The sequence below is a fragment of the Danio rerio genome, chromosome 23 (assembly GCF_049306965.1).
Source record: "Danio rerio strain Tuebingen ecotype United States chromosome 23, GRCz12tu, whole genome shotgun sequence".
Lineage (NCBI taxonomy): Eukaryota > Metazoa > Chordata > Actinopteri > Cypriniformes > Danionidae > Danio > Danio rerio.
The window spans coordinates 33,431,749-33,455,225 of record NC_133198.1 but is presented as its reverse complement, the minus strand read 5'-3'; the positions used below and the strand labels follow the sequence as shown (position 1 = coordinate 33,455,225).

The window sequence follows — 23,477 nt, the reverse complement described above, 5'->3', positions numbered from 1 at the left end:
CTGAAAAAGCATATATAGCGGTCTTTGGTGGATTTACGAAAACAAAAACTGCAAAAAACAAAGCTCCTGGAATGTATTTTATACTGTCCAGAAATGTATGCAGGGATACGTATCAATAATAAGCTTGAGTTGTACATATATAAATTTTTTTTCATGACTTATTTTTTTAAATTCAAGGATTGCTCAAGCCCATAGATCTAATACAACACCCCTTTCCCATTCCTGATGGCTCCAGTAAAATGTACTCAGTCCTAAGTATATTGTAATGTGAAATAACACACTGGACACTTTTCATCACCGAGATCGTTTCTTGTCACTAAAGCCGGAGATGGAATAAAATTTATGCTTTTCTTCCTGTAAAAGGCGACATGGGCAGACGGCCCTCGCCACAGACTCAACCACATTATCGCCAGTCCATAATAAAAGGAATGTCACATAAAGTGCACTGAATGTCATTATTAATAAATCACAATTGTTGGAAAATTTGACCCTTGATCCAGATCACACAGCAAGTGAGAATTCACTAGAAAGAAAGCCCGTGTCCATTTATGTCAGTCACGGCCCACAATCCACCGCTTTATTACTGAAAGAGACAATTAACCTTTCTACACTGACGTCACTCTCTGGCGAGAGAAAATGAAAAATACAAAGTTCAGAATTATTCCCAAAATTAAGGATCCTGAAATTTGATCTTGCAGGCATTCAAATGATCTTTTTTAAGCTCTTTAATTATACGCACAGCAGTTTAAATCACTATGTTCGACAGGTGTTTTGTGCACATTTATTGTAAAGTAGATTACACATTACCATTTAGTTGTAATGAACTTAGCTTTATTGTTTTTCTCCAACATGAGTGATAGTTCAAAATAATGTTTGATTTGATTTATTTTGAACAGAATATTATACACTTAAAATAATTCTTCAAACTAAATTTCATCATGATCAACAAAATATCTACTCATCCATATACACTTAAAATAAAAAATGAATTAAATGTTGGATTATTGAATGTTCCACAGATTTTAATCCTCAATGTTGAATGTGTAAATGTATTCTGCGATGCGGAAGTGCGCTCATTTTTGCTATTGTTTTAAAACTTTTGATTCAGTTTCCTGTAAAAGAAATGACTAGGAGTAATAAATGGGAAAAAAAACTGTCAAACTACTTGCTCTACAAACAAGTGGGTTCATGACTATATTGGCAAAGTAGAATTATATAATAAGAAAACATCAGCTTGTAACATTAAGCAGCAGAACAAGCTGTTTTTAACATCAAAAAATGAATGGAAGTGAATGGGACCGGAAGTCGAATGGCTGCGCCTGCTAGTGAAGAATCAAGGTCAATACTTGTATTCAGTATTACTTGTATATTGTAATGTCAGTTTCTTTTAGTGTGATTTTACAATAGCTGTCTTTCAGTTTCGCCTGCTGTGTTCCACATTACATTTTTTTCAAGTCTATTCTGTTTCTTGGTACATGAAAATCTACTTTTTATGTTACTGCATATCTTAATTATAAATATCTTAATTAATACAGGTTCTTTCAGAAATGCCCAATTAAAAACTGTTGCACTCACTCAAATACTTATTTAACGTGTTCAAACAACACAATTCTTACATTTTTGGAAATAACTTAATTGTTTTTTGTTTAACCCACTTGAATTTGCAAAAACATTAAGTTAACTTAATTTGTGTTGGGACAACTCAATTGTATGGAAAATTGTAAAGAAATTGTATGGAACTCAACATTTTTTATAGTGGTACTGTTAGTTAACAATTATCTTTAAATGTGAATTTCATAGACATTGTAAAAAGCAATTAGTTATTTTACTATACAAAGTGAGTAAACCGATTGCCTTAAATGCAACAAGTTGATTTTACCTTCAGTCAGTATACCCATTGACTTAACTTTTATATTTTTGCAGTGTAATTTAAATTTAGTTTGTTTACTTACTATTTATAAGGCAACGAGTTGACTCTCTTTTTAAAAGATACTGTATGTATGTGTTTAACTCTTCTAAAGCATAACAATAGCATAATATGTTTGCAGATATTTAAGAAACATGCTAAGTAAACCCACCCACTGCCACTTTAACCAATTATATTTCAGCAACCCGGGTTGCCTTTTTTGGAAAACCGCATATTTTATTCATTCATTCAGAAAGGCTCTCAAACATGCGTCCGTGACTGAAATGCGACCTCTGGTGTACAGTAGCAGACTCCGACGCAGATTCAGAGTTCCACATTATGTTATTACTTAGCAAATAATATAAATATTACGAATGTAAAACATGAGATGAGCAGATTGCAACCCAGTTTCCTAACAACACGCTACTTAATGAGATTTGCAGTTTGGCTGTTTGCACCAGAAGAAACATGACAGAAATTAATATACAGCCATTCAGAAGCACAGAATAAGCATTCATCCTCAAATGGTAAGGTTTATAATCTAATTAATGCATATTAAAGCTCTTTACCATTATTAGATGCAGATGGTGAATCACTAATATTTGTTCAATTTCAAATGGTTTATTTTTATTTTTAAGATCTGAGGTGAACTATCTGCTGCTGCTTTTGGTAGTACGGCAATAAATGTCATGTAAAATGGCATTCAGACTCATTTTGTTAGCATTTAACACTGAATAAAGCACATGAGGTGGACATGAGGTGATCATTGTCAGTGGTTCATGTTGTTCACCTGCAAGAAATAGAAACCATTTCTAAAATATTAATCCCAGATATTGGTTTTGACAAAAACTTAGAGCCTTAAATGGCTCTGTAGTCAAGCACAGAGTTGGTCCTCAATCTGGCAACCTGCGCTTGTGTGTGTTCTGATCCAGGAATGCAATACCTATTTCAACCACTGGCTGTCAAACTTACATACTGCGTCTTTAAAGTAAAGTCAAAATGTTTTTACAATGTGTGAAATGCCTCATATATGATAGTCTTATTTTGACAGTTAACTGTATTTTCAGATTAATTATTTGACAGCTGAGTTATAAATGTACATCCACACAGTACACACACCAATCATTTGAAACCAACTATAATTTTTGGAAATGCAAACAATCCTTTATCTAGCTTAGGGAGTGTTCGCAGTTTTTATTTGTTTGTCTGACAACTTTTAATTCCATTTAAGAAATGCCTAAAATATATTTGATTATTATTCCCCGTGCAGCTGCACAGCAAATGAAAAATATAATTTACTGAGTGCTTTGGGATTATTGCTTAAATCTTGTTTACTTATATCTCTTTTTGTGTAAAGTGCTTTATCTTTCCAAAATGTGTTAATGTCTAAAAAAAAAAAAAGAAAGAGAAAAATCCACATGCTGTTTTTGGAAATCACTTAGATACTAAAACCAAACTTAAAGCAAATTAGCATAGCTGTTTCCTAGTTGACGGATATTAGGGGCAAACATTTGTATTAGTTCATGTAATCCTCCTCTTTCACGCTGCCAGTTTGTTGATGAGTTTATTTTCTCTGTGTTTCCGTCAAGGTTGAGTTGGTCTTTCCCGAACAAAGTTGCAACAGCTAGTCTGAGTAACACGGAAGCCTGGGTGCACACTAGTTATCCATGCAGTATCCTGAAGTGGAAACAGCTTGTTTTGGGAATGGAGCCCATGCTAGCAGCCTGCGTGTTTCCGTCCAAATGAATGTGTATCGGTGTGTATGTGTTTGCCATGCGGAAGCTACACTAGTATAGAGGAATGTGTTCTGCTCTATGTGTCTTAATTGGATGGACTCCGGACCCTGGGGTCGGCCCACCTGCTCCTCTCATTCTGGGGGAGAAGAGAAAGCCAGGAAAGTCAGAAGAGAGAGTGTTACTTGATTCGTAACATAATAATAAATGCTGAGTAATGATGACTAGTTATCTCCTCTTATACAGCTTGGCAGTGTTGGAATGAAGTTGGCTTTTTCGGCCTATTATTACCTATTATTTTTAACACAGTTATTTTAAAAGTCTATTATATGAGCCAAACCGTTGTATTAGTTGAGTCGCAACATTTACAAACTTGGATACTATTTAAAGAAGCTGACAAAGCTACTGACGAATGATGATAAATATACAGCTTTATTTAGCGGTCGGTTGTATGTATGGAAACTAGGGCTGCACAATATATGGTTTTCCTGATTGATATCGCAATGTGTGCATCCACAATAGTCACATCGCTAAGATATGCAATGTTGAGTTGACTTTGAAGTGTAATTTTTACATTTACATGTACAAAACCATAATGCGTGCACTGTTTATGTCACTTTTATCTTTGCTTTGCTGCTTTTATCTATGCATGTAGTTTGTTCATTACATGTTATGAGTGATTCACTCCTCTACAGAATTATCCTAGTCAATCAAAATTAATACATCCGGTAATGCTTTAAGGACCAATTCTCTCTATTAACTAGTTGTTTATTCAGCCTGATTCCACGAGAAAACGTAAGTATTTTACGTTTGGCCAGTTTAGTGGCTAATTCGTATGAATTCGTATGAGTTCAGTCGTACGAAAATGTACGATTTTAAAAAGGAGGCATGGGACCTAACCCCACCCCTAAACCCAACCATCATTGGGAGATGGGCAAACCGTACAGAATTTTACGAATTAGATCAAACGAATTCATACAAATTAGCCACTAAATCAAAAAGTTACGAATTGGCGTGAGATTTTGTTGGCTTATTAGTATGCGAAATTGGCTGCTGAGTAGTACTCATAAAGCACATGTTCTGTTTGATCTTATTCTACATCCCTAATCCTATCCAGTACCCAAACTACTAAACAATCTAATAACTTCCAATAAGGAGCAAATCAGGAGTTTATTGAAGTCAAAATTGTTTACTAAGAACGAGACCTGAACCTTAAAATAAAGTGTGACCAATTTTTTTTTCCAAGTATACCAAAGTTTATCGCAACATATATTGCAGAAAAACAAAATATTGCAATTTCAGACTTTTAAATATTATGCAGCCCTAATAGAAACATGTAATTTTTATGAAATATCCATATGCATGGGAAACACTTGTGGTCATAATGGTCACTCTGTTATGTAATTTGCTGTGCTTCATGAGAGTGTACCTTCTGCAGCATCATGGGTAGTGTAGTTTTTCTACTCATTCCATTAATAGATGCGATTGTTTAATGTTGAATGCATGTCTACAGATGGGTTCAGCAAAATCATTTAAAATTGATTACCAACCTTGATAAAAATCATTACTTATTGTTAAAAATAAATTGCCATGTGGAGGATATTAATGATGTTCACTTCAGACTGTTGTGGGTTATAACATAGAAAGACAATTTGAAAAATTCTTATTTTTATTTTAAAGTCAGCTATGAAACACCCTTCTAAAATTATTTAGTATGAATTATCTCACTCACTCACTCACTCACTCACTCACTCACTCACTCACCATAAATTGGTGTAGTCCTTGATTTATCAGGGGTTCCACAGAGGAATGAACCGTGAATTACTCTGGCAAATGTTTTATGCGGTGGATGCCCTCTCAGCTGTAACCCAGCACTGGGAAACACCCATACACTCTCATTCACACACACACACACACACACACACACACACACACACACACACACACATTGATTTGTATTATAAGTTTTGAAACATCACATAAAATATAAATACAAATTCAGATATTAACTTTATCCAGGAATATTACAGAAGTGCAAAAACACAACCAGAAATAATAATAAAGCAAAAATATAACAGGTGGAGAAAAAAATAGAGAGAAAATATATATAAAATAGAGTATTACAAAGTATTCTAAGAAAATAAAAACATTAGGACACAATCATCGACTACAGCAAGGGATCCGTACCAGAAAAAAACAAATTCTCCATGAAATCTAACATTAAGTCATTCTTTTTGTTTTTGATTAGCATTAGAGACCATTTCTATTAATGATGCTATCTATTCACTAATGATGGGCTAATATGAGCTAAATAATCAGCCTGATCTCACGAAAAAACATAAGTATTTTACGTTTTGCCAGTTTAGTGGCTAATTTGTACGAATTCGTACGAGTTCAGTCGTACGAAATGGTACGATTTTAAAAAGGAGGCGTGGCACCTAACCCCACCCCTAACCCCAACCGTCATTGGGGGATAAGCAAATCGTACTAAATTGTACGAATTAGATCGTACGAATTCATACAAATTAGCCACTAAATCAAAAAGTTACAAATTGCCGTGAGATTGTGTTGAAATAATCATATTTATCAACTATATGATCCATATCGGTGGCTCACTGGTTAGCACTGTTGCCTCACAGCAAGAAGGTCATTAGTTCGAGGACTGGCTGGGCCATTTGGCATTTCTGCGTGGAATTTGCATGTTCTGCCTGTGTTTGCGTGGGTTTCCTCCGGGTGCTCTGATTTACCCCGAGTGTAAAGACATGCGGTATATATTTGGATGAACCAAATTGGCCGTAGTGTATGAGTGTGTGTATGAGTGAGTGAGTGTATGGGTGTTTACCAGAACTGGATTGTGGCTGGAAGGGCATCCGCTGCGTGAAATGACAGAATGGTTGGGGGTTCATTCCGCTGTGGCAACCCCTGATAAAAAAAAGAGACTAAGCTGAAGGAAAATTAATGAATTAATATATAATCCATAGAATGAAAGCTTATATCATGTAAAACAAACAAACAAACAAACAAACAAACAAATTAACAAAATTCATTTTCTTGACTAGGTTTAAATGTCACTGGTAGACAAAAATTATTTTTGATAATAAGATAAATTATTATTATTAGTAGTAGTAGTAGTAGTACTGTAGTACCACCACCACCACCACTACTTCTAAAATATGATTTAGGACATATTTCTTTCAGATACACTGTAAAAATTCTGTGTTGTTACCACCCAAATTTGGGTAAAATACGGACTGACCCAACAGTTTGTTTTTTACATATTTTTGTCCAAATTTATATCAGCTTAGCATCAGTGTAGACTTCCACACTCCCTTCACTAGTTAGTAAATATTGCGTGATAAATGAAAGCCAAGTCTTGGGGGTCACAGGAAATTGTCACGCGATAAGGTTTATTTTTTATTGTTGCCCATATATTATAAATGAGATAAAAAGGGTTTCTGTGCAGGTTTCTGGCATGGTAAATGTTTTGGCATATGGACACTTAATATTTCATGGTAGATGAGGGCTGATTAGGTGATGGACACTGGTGTGTGTCGCTGTCCTGTAATGAACAAGTTTAGCCAGGCACCTTTGTGGTCCAAACCTTCTTTTAAAATGCAAAGGAGAATGAAAGGGGGACTGTGTGTTTGTGTGTGTGTGTGTGTAACAGACAATGAGATGCAGAGCTACCAGGCTGACGGAGGCAATTAGATCTATTATTAGTCCGACAGTAGAAGGATTGATGCACACAATAGTCAGTATGTAAGCAGAAAAGCAGGGACGTGAACAAAATTTGAATAGTGAGAATCTCCTAGATTATAGAGGCCTTCATTAACATTTTCACACATGGCTGCTTAACAAATGCGAAAAGAGCCCCACCATACAGGCAGATTTATCGGGCTCTTACCACCAGGACTGTGCTCTCCCGCCGGAAGGTTCACTCGTCACCTTTTCAGGGGAACAGAAAGTGCAGACAAGCTTTCAGAGCTGAGCTATTTTTGACACAGTTAGACCATCTTTCTCATTTCGAGGATCAAGAATAAGGATGGCCCACTGACCTGGTGACAGCACCAGAGTTTTTCGGGCCGGCTGACGGAACAGTCATCGCCCTTTTGAGCACTGCTCTGCTGGCACTGATATTCTGACAGTCATTGTTCTATTTTTTCTTTTAACTTTAAACTTTTTGTGGAATAAAAAAAATTGAGTTGATATTAAAGATTTTTTGAATGATTTTAAAATGCCTTCATTTTGGAATATAAATTTTCATTCTTTTAATTGTTAATGCAATGGCTTATTATTTTATTTATTGTTTTGTAACTTAGTTTTATGAATTATTATGTTTTTTTAAATGAAAAAGTAAGTTTTGAATTTACAATTTAATTAAACAGATAAAAGGACATTAAAATAAAATATAAAAACAACATATACAGTTCATTTTTCTCATCAATATAGTACTATAATATCTAAGTATGCTAACATATCATTCACTCTCTCCAAAAAGGTACAAGGCTTGTTACTGGGATTGGTAGCCAATGTACAAAAGCTAAAATGTGCTCATATGTACGCTTTAGATACACTGTAAAAAATTTTGCAGCTTATTTTTTTTTTAAATCAAATGAAATGTTTTAGTCATCTCAACTTGTGTTAATTTAACAGACTAAAAATTTTAAGTTACACTTTTTATAACTTAAAACTATTAGTTGAAACCTGATTAACTTAAGAAAATAAGTGTTGGGCAAGCTATTTGGAAACTGTAGTGAGCTAAGCTATTAGTTATTCTATTTAGAATGAAGCTTAACTACACTAAAAGCTACCCCTTGGGAAATGTAGCAAATTAAATTAAAAGCTAAATGGGAAAAGTACCTTTGCCACATCTAAGCTTTTTTTTCATTTTTTATTTTTTTTTAATCGAAGCAACTTCAGTCTGTGCCATATATATTACTTTAGTTGTTGTATTGAAACTATAAAAATACCACAGCAAATTAATTCAATTACTTCCCTGTAGTATTGTTCAAAAACATTGTAGTATTTTAAATATTTTAAACACTACATTTTCATTAAACTACTATATTTTTGTTAATGTGCACTTGGTCAAATTTGGAGAATAAACTGTGAATTCATTTTAAACCAATTAAACTAGAGCAACAAAAGCACAGCATAAGAATTAATTTTAAGACATGTTCTTCAAGGTATGGTCCTGTTTCCGAAATAATTCCTCTACAACAGGGGTGTCCAAACTCGGTCCTGGAGGACCGGTGTCCTACATATTTTAGTTCTAGCTGAAATTTAACACACCTGAACAAGCTAATCATGCTCTTACTAGATATAATAGAAACTTCCAGGCAGATGTGTTGAAGCAAGTTGGTGCTAAACTATGCAGGACACCAGCCCTCCAGGACCGAGTTTGGACATCCCAGCTCTACAGTCATCTTTCCTTCAAGCAAGTTTCTCATGTCAGCCCAATGATTGATTGGTGACAACATCGACCGGAGCATGGGGTGGCAGTAACTCACCAAAAAAAAAAAAAAAAAAAATGTTTTTACTGCCATTCTCGCTATCATATGAATTTCTTTTTATTGACTAGAGACTGACTTCACAGCTCCAATCGCTGACTTAATGATCAGTAAATGTTGCTTTTGTGGACGCTACTCATAACTTGCAGAAAATTAACAGCCTTGCTACTGAAAAGCTATTTGATTTAGAAAGTAGCCATGCTACTGAGAATGTAGTTAACTTAGTAGCAACTAGTGTTAACTTGTAGCAAAGCTACTGCACAACACTGTAAAATTAGTTAATGTAACATAACAGCATTTGTTTTCATGACTATGTCATATACTTCTTCTTCTTTTTTTTTTTTTACAGTGTACTAATATGTCCTTTTATATGAAAAAAAAAAAGTTTAAGGTACAAAAAAGGTTTTTTATTCATTATTTTGTATTTGAACCATTGCAAAAGTTGATAGGGTGACTAAAAATAATAAAAATGCTGGCCTGACTGGATCAGCAGCAGCAAAAAAAAAAAAAAAGAATATAAATATATATATATATATTAATAGTTGAGTCCTGCATTTTCCTATCCCCTCGGCTGCACACGTATTAAACCCTCAGGTTTGATATTTGAAACATTAGCTGCGGATCTCAACCCCCCGGTGATAGTGGGTTGAATCTGTTTGAAAGCCACACATGCTTTAGATGACTTAGCGTACCTTACGTTCCTACCTGCTGACTCTGTGAGAAATGTTTTGGGAGGGGAATTTTCCCCCTTTCGAAAGCTTCATTCACATGAAAAATAGTACGCTGCCATAAGTGGAAGCGTCAACAGAGCGGCAGCCAAAGAGAAATCTAGACGAGGTGACATATTGGAAGGGAAATGGATTATACCCCATTAGTTCTATATGATTTCTCGAGGAGGCTGAGGACTCACTTCCACGTCTGTCTCGATGCTTTCGCTGACTCACTCATAGTTTTTGGAGATCTGTCGGTGTCGTCTTCTTACACAGAGCGAGTGATAGGTGTGGAAAGCTGGAGGAGAACTAGGAAGCAAACACCAGATAGTCCAATTATCGGCTGCTAGCGAGTGAGACTGTCAGGCTCTGTGATTGGCTAAAGACAATGTCCTGTCCCTCCTCCCGCTGGCAGTCAGGTGTGAAAAACTCAGGACTGCAGATACAGGAGGTGGAAGGCTAGTTTTGGCCTCGTGCCAATCTCCTCTCGGTATCAATAATGAACATTTTAAAGAACAGCTTAGGCAAGGAGCAAACCCGGCTAATGTCCTTAAGACAAAGGGAGATATTGCAGCGGACAGGGGGCCAGAAATCAATTTCCCATTTGCTGCTTTAATTTGGGTGTGATGGGTGGAGAGATTAGGGCTGTGGGTACCTGTAAGCTTCTTTAGGAAGAGCCGTACCTGACGCTGGGGGTCTGCCCGGCCTCGACCCAGTGCTAATTAAAGTTCTGGATTGATCCGCAAACAATGTGATACCAATCTGTCCTCCACAACCCCAACAAGCACATCTTCCCAAGCCAACATCTTGATAATAGCCTCATAAAGCAACTGCTAATAGCACTTTCTGGGCCGAGCTCTGTCGGATCACACTCTTAAGACTTGTTTGCTTATTCTGCACCTTAGAGGTGGCATGCCACACCAAGCGTGTTTGGTTTGCTGCGTTCGACTGTCCTCAAAATTCTGAGAGTGTCCTTTTTGTGAGAGAAGATGTGTTATTGTCCAGACCAGTCAGTTGTATAGTCACGGTCTGTGACTTTGCATTTCAGGTCAAACATTCTCAAATGTTTCCTCTGTTGTAGTTTTGTGCCTTTGTTTCTAGGGATGCATAACGTAGGTTGGTTATTGCAGTTCTTAATTTTCTTGTTATGACCACACACTCTCAGAAATAAACCTATGAGAGCTGTCACTGGGTTGGTACATTTTTAAAGGTACACATTTTTAAGTAATTGAAATTTAAGTAATTAAGTAATTTGAAAAAGTACCACCACAGTGACAGCTCTCGTACCTTTATTTCTGAGAGCGCACTGTAAAAAATAAAAAATGAACAATTAGTCATGACAGCATATGTTTTTAGTTCATTGTAACTTATTAAACTAGGTTAATCATGTTCTGACCTAATTTATTATTAAATATTTAATTAACTTAATTTTTAAATATAAGTTCAACTGACTCATAAGGTTAATTTGATTCAGCTTGAATGAATTTGAATGAAAAATTGAAAATGTATGGCAACCAGGATTATTTTTACAGTGCAGTTATTGTAAAGTTAATACACACATTTTCATTTTAGATTAAAACAATTTGACAGAAATAAAGCAGTAGTAATTTAATAAAAGTGTTAATTGTAATTTTTAGCATATATCTAAGTTGATATTCATTTTGCATATCATAAATTGTAATATTGTGATGCCTAAATCCACTTAAATGCATTCAAAATAAAAATAATTATATTTTATTTAATTACTCAAAATAATATATTAAGTTCTAATACCAGTATGTACAATTCTTAGTTTATTGTTATGACCAGTTAATGCATATTTAATTCTCATGCACATTTCCTTGTTTTTCTTTTTAGATTAACAAAATCTGACTCACTTGAAGTTGATGTTTTAAAACAGTAGTAGTTTAAAAAACGTCAAATGTAATCTTTAGCAAGCATCTAAGTTGATATTAATTTTGCATGTCATGGATTTTAGTTTTGTGATGCCTAAATTCACTTATAAAAGCATTAAGATTACAAATTAAAAACTGATTATTTTGAATTTAATACATCTAAATAATATATTTTGTAATAAAAAAATATGTGCAATTTCAGCACTATGGATGTGATATTTGCAGTAAAAATTCAAAACATAAATCCACATAGATAGTACAGTATCTTTTAACATTATATTGAAACATCTGTTTGTATTTTTCAGAACAGCTGACCACCTGTAAACATTTTTTGTACTTTAAAAGAGAAAAATAAACATGAGTTTTGGATGTGACCAAAAAAGTATGTGAGTTTGCTGTACATACTTTGTAGAAATTCTGTGAATTGAACTGCACAACCCAAAAGAAATATTGATAATCAACGGGATAAAAGATGACTTTCCATAGAGAAAAAAATTATTGATTTTATTTTATTTGACATTTTTGAATTTATGAAAATTGCCACTTGTGTGACTTTGGTAAATCAAATATAATTGTTTGAAAACATTGACAGAGATACATTTTTGAGTATTTCTAAAGTACTGTAAAATACTTGCTTACACAAAAAAACTTTTTATATGTTGGTAAAAACTTAATCTTTATCATGGCAAGGTTGACATTTACATGGAATAGTTTTAGTTTATCGTCATGACCACTTAATGTATATTTAATTCTCATCCACATTTCCCTGTTTTTCATCTTGCATGAACAAAATCTGACTTGCTGTGCAGTTAATGTTTAAAAACAGTAGTAATTTAATAATAAAGTTGATTACAATCTTTAGAAAACATATAAATTGATATTCAATTTGCATATCATGGATTTTGATATTGTAATGGCTAAATCCACTTATGAAAGCATTTAAAATTAAATGTTAATTATTTTGAATTTAATTATTTAAAATAATATGTTCTAATAAAAATATGTAAATATTTGCATATAACATCAGTCAGAATTGTATTATGCATTTCAATTTTGTTGTTCAATTTTGAAGGGCTCATCCCTATGCTCTAATTCCTCAGAAGGGTTTATCCTCCAAAATTAATGCATTTAAGGGATGAAGGCTGTAGGAGACCAAAACTTTTACTTTTTTTTGCATCATATGCGTCATTTAAAGAATCAAGAATTCATCGCTTGTTACTTTTGAAAATCCTTCTATAGAGCCCTTTAAAGTGACCAATTTTGTGCACTTTCATTCGGAATGACCCTTGAATGTGGTGCCATAATCATTCTCACGTCCAAGTGTCTTTTTTTTTAAGGCAGATGCATCTTGTTTGATACACAGCACTTAAGAACAACATAGAAAGTTAATTTCCATATGCCTTTCTAGTCCTCAAGTGGATTGACCCTGTTTATTTTACTTATTGACTGCAACATTAATTGCAAAATGGTGCATAAGTGATGCATCAGCACAATATTTCCTAATGGGCTGAATCCATGTTTTAAAATGATGCGCACTGACATCAGTGATTGGATATGATGTGGCCGTTTTTTTTCTTAAAGGGTACACGCAAAGCACTTATGCATATTTGAGAGTGTGTAAACATTCATAAGCGCGGTTTTCCTAAAGGTGCTTGGGTATGGCACCCATCTATGCGTGTCTATGCTCCTGCATGTGAAATGAGAGGCTTTTTGGAAGGGTCCCTCAGAGGAGTTAATTAAACTGCTACCGGCTGAAGCTGATGAGCCACCCGACTCTGACCTTGAGGCTGCGCTCCCCCTATGTGTGTGCAATTACACCTGCATAATCAGCCCTGCCAGCAGCTCCCACCTCCCCCTGTCCCTCCACCTCCTGTATTCTGCCACCACATGGTCACCAGACTCCTCCTCCAGTGCCCGTCTTGTATAGACTGCTTGTGCATAAGGATGTGCAAAATGGCATATTTTATAGCGATTGTATTCATAGTAAAATGAACCAGGGCTCTTTAACCAATATTCTGTTAAAGGGATAGTTCACACAAAAATGAAAACTGACTCACTATTTACTCACCCTCAAGTGGTTCCAAAGCTATATGAGTTTTTTTTTTTTTTGTTAAACTCACAAAAAATATGTTTTAAAGAAAGCTGAAAACCTGTAACCATTGTGACACGTGAGGATGGGTCTCGAGCAGCAAAGGTAGGATGCAAGTGCAATTTATTAAGCTTATTCGTGCAAGCGGGCAATGGTCAATACAGGGGCAAAACAGATACATGCAGGGCATCCAAAATGTAGTCGAAAAACAGGCATGAGGTAGGTGGTGGTCAGAATATAACAAAACAACAAAGCTAAAATCAGAAAGAAGCCAGGAAAACAACCCAAGACTAACACACAATGACAGCAAACAACAGTCCTGAACTGGTATATGTGTGGTGTATAAGTTGTTCAGATTAGGGTTGAGTTGGGGTATCGCGATCCTCCACCCCGCCACTGTCGCAGCAGCAACCCACTCATGAAAAATACACACTTGGGTTTACACTAATACGTCTTAGTTTTATAATTGCTTTTTGAACATAAATGTTCCACGTTCACACTTGCGTCTCATCTTTTATTTCTGAAAAGATCTCCGTTCACACTATACCGCTGAAAATGCACATCATGTGACCACACACACACACACACACACACACACACACACACATACACATACACACACACTCTCTCTGGCATGCGCTGTAGCATATGTGCTCATCTGAGCTCCAGGCAGTCAGCGGGTGCTTTGAGCACAAAACCACAGAGAGAAGTGCACATGGGACAGTTTATCAAGGATGTACCACTGGATCGCCACTCACTTTAATTGTTAAACATGATATTTAATTCATCTTGTCTCTATCTAAAGACTCTTTAGTCTTTTGAATCTATCAGTAATGTGTCACAGTGTCAGTACACTGCTTCAATCTTTCGCTTTCATGCAGATACTGTTGGTTGGTTCCTGTTGGTTGTGCACCTTTTTTTACCAACCAAGTTTGTCGACGCCATTATAACGACACAGATCACTCTGCCTATTCATGCCAGAGTCCTGTGGAAAATGTGATTTACAGGTAGTAATTTGTTTGTAATTTATCTTCATTTATTTATGATTTGGTTGTGGGTAAAACAAAGACCATGCTTGTCAGGTAATACAATGGTAGGCTACAAATAATAAGTTTAAATTAATTAATTATTCATAAATAATTAATTTACCTCTGCCTACGACGACGATGCCATCGTCCATCGCAGTGTTTCACATTAGACATCGTACAATGCCAAATTGGCCAACATTGCCCAAGATCAGAGGATTAGTAATGACAGGATTTAGCTGTGTCTGAATCATCAGTGGTGAACGGCAACTAGTGTGTGTGAAACAGCATGATGGGAATTGTAATTCGTTAATGGGATATGTGTAGTTCACCAGTGATCTGCCAGGAGTGGAGTCCATGTTTTAAATTCAGTTCTATAGTAGGAAAAAACAAATACAATGGAAGTTAATTGTTACAGGTTTCCAGCTTTCTTCAAAATATCTTTGGTGTTTAACAGATAAAAAGAAACTCATAAAAGTTTATAGTCATATGAGGGCGAGTAAAGAGGGAGAACATTTTCTTTTTTGGGTGAACCCTTTAACAGTGATGCATGATGTAATTGCAAACATATTGGTATCAGATAATAAATGGTTATTTTAGATACTAAGACAAAACTATCTGACTGATAAATTGTTAATTATTCCTGCTGGAATTCTGCAGTATTCTAAATGTTTTCTGTTGTAACTGTTTTAAATAAAAGCAGTTGTCCACTGTATTTGTATGTGTATTAGTTTTGATAATCTAGTTGCAAAAATTGATTAATCAAGCATTATCAAGTCATCACTTGATTGATATCAATAGAGTGAATGTTTCTTACAGCTGGATTATTAGCTGGGTATATTTTATAATTTTGTTTTTCAAAAGGAACGAATTATTGGGTTTTCTCACCATCTAGATGGCTGACTGGTCCTTAGGAAGCTCTGTTCAACTGCCTTTGTGTTTTTTTAGGGGACATTCTTGGGTTTGCCAGAGCAGAACAGAATAGAGCAGAATACAGGGATCTTTGAGGTGAACTTGACACACAATCTTCTAACCACAAGTTGCGACACAGCAGCCCAAAAGATCTGAATATGTTCAGCTGTAGTAGGGCGAATTTAAAGATGTAACTTTCTGAGAGTGTTTCATAATGCATTGTGCAACTGTTTGACAGCTGAATTATTTGGCCAGTCTTGCGATTCAGATCGTATTATGATTTTTGAGTTTCAGATTGGATAATTTTTCAAATCAGCAGTCTAAAAATGAAAAACATGAGCTAATATATATTATAAATGTTATTAAAATAAAAAGTAAATAACAAACAAGCAAATTAGCAACAGCATGAGTTTTTAAGATGAGACTAAATTAAGTCATCAGATGTAAAAAATAACACTGCAGTCTTAAGTGTATGCATTATATACAGTTCAATTCTTATTAACTTTACAAAATGTGCTCAGGCAGCATGGTGGCATAATGGTTAGCACTGTCACCTCACTGCAAGCAAGTTGCTGGTTCGGGTCCCGTCTGGATCAGTTTGCATGGGTTTCCTCCGGGTGCTCTGGTTTCCCCCACAGTCCAAAGACAAGCGTTATAGGTGAATTGGATGAACTAATTTGGCCACAGTGTTTGTGTGGGTGTTCTTCAGTACTGGGTTGTAGCTGGAAGGGCATCTTTCGAGTAAAACATTTGCTGGAATAGTTGGTGGTTCATTCCGCTGTGGTGACCCCTGATAAATAAGGGGCAAAGCTGAAGGAAAATGAATGAATGAATTACAAAATAGTCTCAGTAAAGGAACAATAAAAGTTTCTGTCTTATGTTATGCATTTTAAGATTATTATCTTTGGAAATAATCCATGGAAAATCCATTGAAATGGTGGTGCATGGTCCATATGGATCACGGATCATCTGTGATCCCTTACACCACTAAGATTAGTGACATTTACATGAAATAACACCTTTAAAGTCTAAAGCCCTCAGATGACTGTGCATATGCCGCTCATTCAAGCATGTGGTTAGCATGGGTCTGTCTTCCAAGAGGGGGATGACAAAGTGTTTGGTGTGACAATGAATGCAAATGATGCCTCTGTCAAGGTTGCTTATTTTAATATGGCAGGTCGAGGATTTATAAGTCTTGCTTTCCTTTGGCTCCAGCAATAGACACGCAGCTGGGATCACAGATTGAAGACATACCAGTGTAAAGATGTACTCTATTCCCAGGTGCCACTAGATCCATCCTAAATGCATGTTGTCATACGTGAGGATAGACATATACACTTACTCCCTGTTCCCACGCCAAAGCATGCGGTTTATCCTTAAATCTGCAAACTCAATCATGTATGTTGTGCGGGTGAGAAGTGTTTTACTTACGGCCATTAAAAATACATTAAGGGAGCAGGCTGATGGCGTAGAGGGAAAGTACAGAGATGGAACACACTGGAGGATGCAGTGTGGATAGGCTTTCTATTTACCGTTTCGGAGTGCAGAGCAGAAGTTGTAGGTCCCAGCCCTGTTTCCACCCCACCAGGCCTGCGCCTCCCCGCCGTGTCCGGTCTCTGCACCACATGGCGCGGGCACGAACCACTCAGCAGAGCTGTCTCTTTGAAAAGCTCCATCCACACTTGAGCGGAGCTCAAACTAGGAAAAAATGTTTAGCAAGAATGGAATGTCACAGCGGATAAGCATCACAAGCTGCTCCATATTTATTATGTGCAACAATTTGACTTACAGAGAATTTAGATTAATAACGCTCAGCCCCGGGAAGTCATTTCCTTCAGAGCGAGTGATTTACATGCAGTATCGCCCAGAGAGAAGCTTTTTTTTCTCTCTCTCCCAGGTCCTTCTTTAGTGTCAGCTGAAAATAATGACATTTAACACCGTGTCCAAGGTTAATAGGTGCTCCCACATCTTTTGAACTCCATCCCTCCTGTGTGCTTTTGAATGTAGGAGTGGTTTTTATTATAAAGTTATGCTTCGCAGGACACAGATGCGAAAGTCTTTGTAAAGGTCATCAGAGATAGAAAACTTATGCTTGATGAAGCAAGCCTCGAGTAAGTTGTGCTAAATCGTGTTTAGAGCCAAGTCTTTAAAATTTTTGTGAAAGAAATGACGTAGTTTGAGAGTGTGTACGTCACTCTGCATCCCAGTCCTTTTTGTTTCGAAGGTCTAGAGCTGACGTTCATATTGCTGAGCTCTGTTTGAGGTTTTACTCATGCTTCTGATACTTTTACTCTCCTAAGGGTCTAAAGGTGTTCAGTTCTCTCCCCAAAAAAGAAGAAGAAATGTATTTCAGCTAAGGGAGGATGATGCACCACCCTGAATGAATCTATTTTTCATGATCGCCTCTTCCCTGTGTCATCTGATTGTTTTTAACAAGCCTGACTCCCCTGCCTGGTATGCAGGATACTTATTGATAAATGATTAACGGCTGCAGAAGGTGTGAGGAGCCGGATTGTGCCTTCCTTGGCTGAGCAGACCTGCTGTTGAATATTTCATGGACTCACAGATGTGCTGCCGATGTCTGTATAACCGCTCCTGGCCCCTCAGCCCTGCTCTATTTGAGACCCGTGAACAGCGATCCGCAGCCCTCGCCGGCACCCATCCTCAAACCCCAGACAACGCTGCACTTCTCTCGACTCTCATTTCTCAATCACAGTACTACATGTCTTTGGGGCCGGGAGGATGTTTGCGTCTGTCCGACGAGATTTGAACTCCATTCCGAGCTCACATCAACACTTTTGCACTTTGCCTTTTTTATAAGCTGTAACTGAAAATGTTCTTTTCAAACGTTCTTGAACTTTTTGCAAGATACACACAAGTTTTTTTGAACACGTCTATTCTGAAATATTTTTGAGAGTGTTAGCAATTCGTTTTAAGAGATGTTGCTCAACATATTGTACATCTCGATTTGCACATCCACAGTAGTCACATTGCAGGATGTGTGTGATGTCAAGTCGTTTCTGTCAATTCAGTTCATCTTTATTTTTATAGCGCTTTTACAGTGTAGATTGTGTTAAAGCAGCTTAACATACAAATTCTAGTAAATTGAAGCTCAGTTCCATTTTCAGAGTTAAAGTTTAGTTCTGTTCAGTGTAGTTTAAATTTTATTAGCTCTTCAGTCCAAAGACTGAAGAGCTAATTAATCGATGCACTAATTAATCGATGCACAGCTCCACAAGTCCCAAACCAAGCAAGCCAGCGGTGAGGAAAAACTTCTCCAATGGACGAAAGTGATAGAAAAAACCTCAAGAGAAACCAGGCTCAGTTGGGCACGACCACTTCTCCTTTGTCCAAACTTCTTGTGCAGAGCTGCAGTCTAGGCGTCGGAGCTGTCATGCTAAGTATCATAGTTGTAACCATGTGATTTGTGGATTATTTGGAATTTTTCATAACGAAAGAGAGAACGATTTTCATTTTTATGTATTAAAGGCCTGTTACTATGTAAACATTTGAAGCATCAGAAGCAAGAAACTGCATGGACGCGTACGTTTAGTTTTGCCCAGAAAAAAAACCATACTGCCAACACTAACCGCAAGCTTAATATTCAATATGTATTTGAAGTTGATCTTCACTAGAATATGTCACTTTAAAGGCACAATATGTACCTTTTTTTTACATATCGAACCTTATCCTTTGGCAACATGCTAATGAAGTTACTCCCTTGATTTCCGCTCTGGTTTTATAGAAAACAGGGAAACACCAAAGATGCTTTAATTAGTTTTTAGTGCTTTAGTATGTGATCATGACAACAACTCCCATGATGCATGGCGTCATCAGAATACGTCTTTGTTTTTTTTTTAATATGCTATCTAGTGGTGAAAATTATATACTGTGAGATTAACAAAGAAGTTCTGTGTCTGAATACTGTTTGAATGTTTCGAGATTTAAGATCAATAAGATTTACAGCCCTATCAGACACCAGGTGTCAGGTAAGTGTTTTTTTTTTTTTTTTTTTTGCTGGTTTCAGCCTGGCCCTGGTATCATTTTCATGTTTTGCACGACGATGTTTAAATAGCAAATGCATTTCATCAATTGGTAAAGTTTGTTTGTCACCTGTGCATCGATGGATTTGCTCTTCAGTATTTGAACTTTCAGCAGTGAAAATTAAACCACACTGAACTTAACTGAACTCTGAAAACTGGACTGACACAGTTTCAATTTACTATAATCTTCTATGTTAAGCTGCTTTGACATGAAATATAGATTAATTAAATTGAATTGAATTTACATCCGTGTGTGCTCATGGGCATGCTGGTCTGAAAAAGAGGTATGTTAAGGTGCAATTTTGGCGCGTTGCTATTTTGAGCCACCTGAAAGTCTAAAGTTAAGGACGCAGGGTTTTTTATTTATTATTTAAAGAGATTGTTAGTGTCACTACAGAAAGGAAGAGTCCGAATAGAAGAGAATTGTTCAGTAGGTTTTTAATCTTGCGCAAATGGACTTTAACCATTTTCTTACCAGGCAAGCATTCAGTTTTTTCACTTACAAAGTCTGCCATTTAAATTGCGAATTTGCCATGGCACAATGCAACTGACTCTTAAAGATCATAGTGGGTGAGTTTCTGATTGGTTTAATGTACGTTATCCCCAAAACACACCCATAATCCATCCTTAAAATAGCAAAAGTGGATTCTGATACCCCCTTGGTGCTTTTGCGCCATTGAATTTAAATCTTTAAAAATAGAACCCATTGACTTAAGATAAACATTTCTAAAAGATTTCAACATAAATTTAAGTGTAAAAATATTTCACAAAATTACTGTTTTTACAGATTTTTTTTGCCAAATAAATGCAGCCTTGGGAAGCAGTTGTAATGCGGATCGATGGATCTGCTCTTCTGTGTTTGGACTTTCAGCAGTGAAATCTAAACCACACTGAACTGAACTGAACAGAACTTCAACTCTGAAATCTGGACTGAAACAGTTTCAGTTTACTAGAACTTCTATGTTAAGCTGCTTTGACACAATCTACATTTAAAAGCGCTTTAGAAATAAAGATGAATTGAATAAATTGAACTGAATAAGGACACTTATGTTTGCTAAGTTTTTAGTTATGGAACCTATCCAAAAAGCTAATAAAGCCAAAGCTTGACCCTGCTGTTATGCCTATATACAGTATATGTGTTTATGTTAAGTTGTTTTGGTGCCAGGCAGTCCCATCTGTCTGTGTCACAGTGCCATCTCCTGTCTGGGAGCCCCAAGCAAGGAGGCAACAGGGATTTGGTGAATCTGAGTGCTGGACTAGTTCTGAATAAAAATACAACTCTGATCAAAGAAGATCCTGCTTTAATCCTCCACACTCAGCTGCTTTTCCCAAAAACACTGCCAGCCAAACTGCCCTAAAGTACTGCTGCTATTTTTACTCATCATAGCACAACAACAGAAAAGGGAACCCTTGTGTGTGGGTGAAATTGAAGGAACAAAGCATCAGGGACTGAGAAGACAGAATGTGTTTTGTCTTTAAATGATTGTGTGTTGTGCGGAGAGTGGTGATGGATTGCTTGATTGATTATTCAGCTCATATTTAGCAGTTTTGTGTTTATTGACCAGTAACCCTGTCCATTTGCCTCATTAAAAGGTTATGTCTCATTTATGTCAATGTGTTCTGATAAATGCATTTGCTGTTTACTGACCCATTTGATGCACACCTGCTATTGTAGCATAAACCAACTGCGATATGCTACACACAGTAAATAGAAAATTCACTGGAATTGATCCCTACCTTTAAGCCATTTGTCAGATTTTGTTAAATATTTCGTAAAACACAGGCATTTACTCTTTATATCAGGCCTGTAGCCAGTGTGGTGAAAGGGGTGGTTATTTTTTTCTCAAAATATTGACCTTTTTGCAGTTATTTGTCTCATTTTCTATTTAATTATGAGATTTAAATACTGAATTTTAGTGAAATTTTAAAGGTTGTTGCTAGATCGGATATGGTTGCGGCCGGAAGTTAACAAGAATTATTTCTATTATTTATTAAATTTCCCATCTATTGTATTTTATTAACGCCTATCCCCCCTCCCCCTACCCTAAACCCAACCATCACAGTACTGTGAAAATATAAATTATTGTTATACAGTGTCATAAAAAATGCTGCTATATTAATGTGCATATCACACTTCCCGCCGGCCGCGTATCTGATATAGACCTTACCCATTTTAAGTACTATTTTTAGCTGAATTAGCTTGTCGGGGGTGCTCATCATAACCACACTTTTTGATGTACCAAAAATATTTCCTAAAGATTTAAAAATAAATAAATATGAATGAATACTTAAGCTTCATTGAGACTACAAGCGACTCGAAGTAGCAAAGCAACAGGCGACTGTTCATTTCAATGAAGAGTGAGCAACTTTCGGCAACCTCCGTCTACACAACGACAGCGGATATTGGCGACCAGGTGGGCGTGTCGAGTGGTGCGACAAAGTGGATAATCCTTCAACTTTAAGCAAATGAAGAGCGACTTTCTTGAGCAACAGCCAATAGGAGCACCAGTACAGCTCACATGATCCTCTGCCAGCTCGCTTTGTGGCCGGTTGTATTTGTGCTGTACACACCTACACAGACCTGCATTTGAAGCAGGTCGCCATCCAAAGCGACAGGCACCTACAAAGTCCCTGCAAGTGTGAATGAGACATTATTTTTAAAATACAAATTTATTATATCATATATCATTAGGAAAAATAGGAATCTGTTAAAGTTTTAAATACAAAACTGTGGTCTGTTGTCATTTATTAACTGGCCAGCACATTTAACTTTCCTCAGTCAGAATTTGGCTAAAAAAAATAAAACATAATAATAATAATAATAATAATGATTAGCCAATTTAGTATTCAAATAAATTTTAATATGGTCTGTTTTTGATGATTCACGCCTTTTTATTGGCCATTTTTTTGTTTCAAAAATAAGGTCCAAGATTTAGAATATAAGTTATCTGTAAAATATTTTCTCTGTTTAGCAACAATACAGTAGGTCAGTAGTGAAAGATGCCCTCACTTACATCAGATGTGTTCACTTTTTAATCTATGGGTTATTATTACAATTATGGTGGCACACAGGTAGCAGTTAAAATAAGATAAATGAGTTCATATATGTGACACATTCTGGACCTTTGTCAGTGAGGGGTGGGTCTTTCGAAGCACCCGAACACCTTCTAGCTTCAAGCCTGTATTTTAATCATCAGATATTTTGCCATCAGTTGCTTGTCAATAGGCAAACCAGAAAATTAAAGTAAAATTTCGTTTTTTATATTTACTGTATTGGGCAGCATGGTGGCTCAGTGGTTAGCAAAGTCTCAGTCGCTGGTTCGAGTCCCGGCTGTGCCAGTTGGCATTTCTGTGTGGAGTTTGCATGTTTCCCCCTTGTTTGCGCTGGTTTCCTCTGGGTGCTCCGGTTTCCCCCACAGTATAAAGACATGAGCTATAAGGGAACTGAATAAACTAAATTGACCACTGTGAATGAGTGTGTGTGAGAATGACTGTGTATGGGTGTTTCCCAGTACTGAGTTGCGGCTAGAAGGGCATCCTCTGCATAAAAAATATGCTGGAATAATTGGTGGTTCATTCCGCTGTGGCGACCTCTGACAAATCAGACTAAGCTTAAGTAAATGAATGTATGAATGAAGGAAGGAATTTACTGTA

The 23,477-nt window shown here is 36.4% G+C and overlaps 1 protein-coding gene and 1 long non-coding RNA gene across 43 annotated transcripts in view; one reads left to right on the top strand and one right to left on the bottom strand.

Annotated features, from left to right (window-relative positions):
• Positions 1-23,477, top strand: part of camta1a (calmodulin binding transcription activator 1a) — a 639,110-nt gene that overhangs the window by 184,973 nt on the left and 430,660 nt on the right. The gene's annotated exons all lie outside the window — the stretch shown is intronic.
• On the bottom strand, positions 12,241-17,695 carry LOC141380516 (uncharacterized). Its single transcript, XR_012398593.1, has 3 exons — positions 17,570-17,695; positions 17,313-17,478; positions 12,241-16,590 (listed from the first exon to the last, which is right to left on the bottom strand). It is a non-coding gene; the product is annotated as an uncharacterized lncRNA (long non-coding RNA).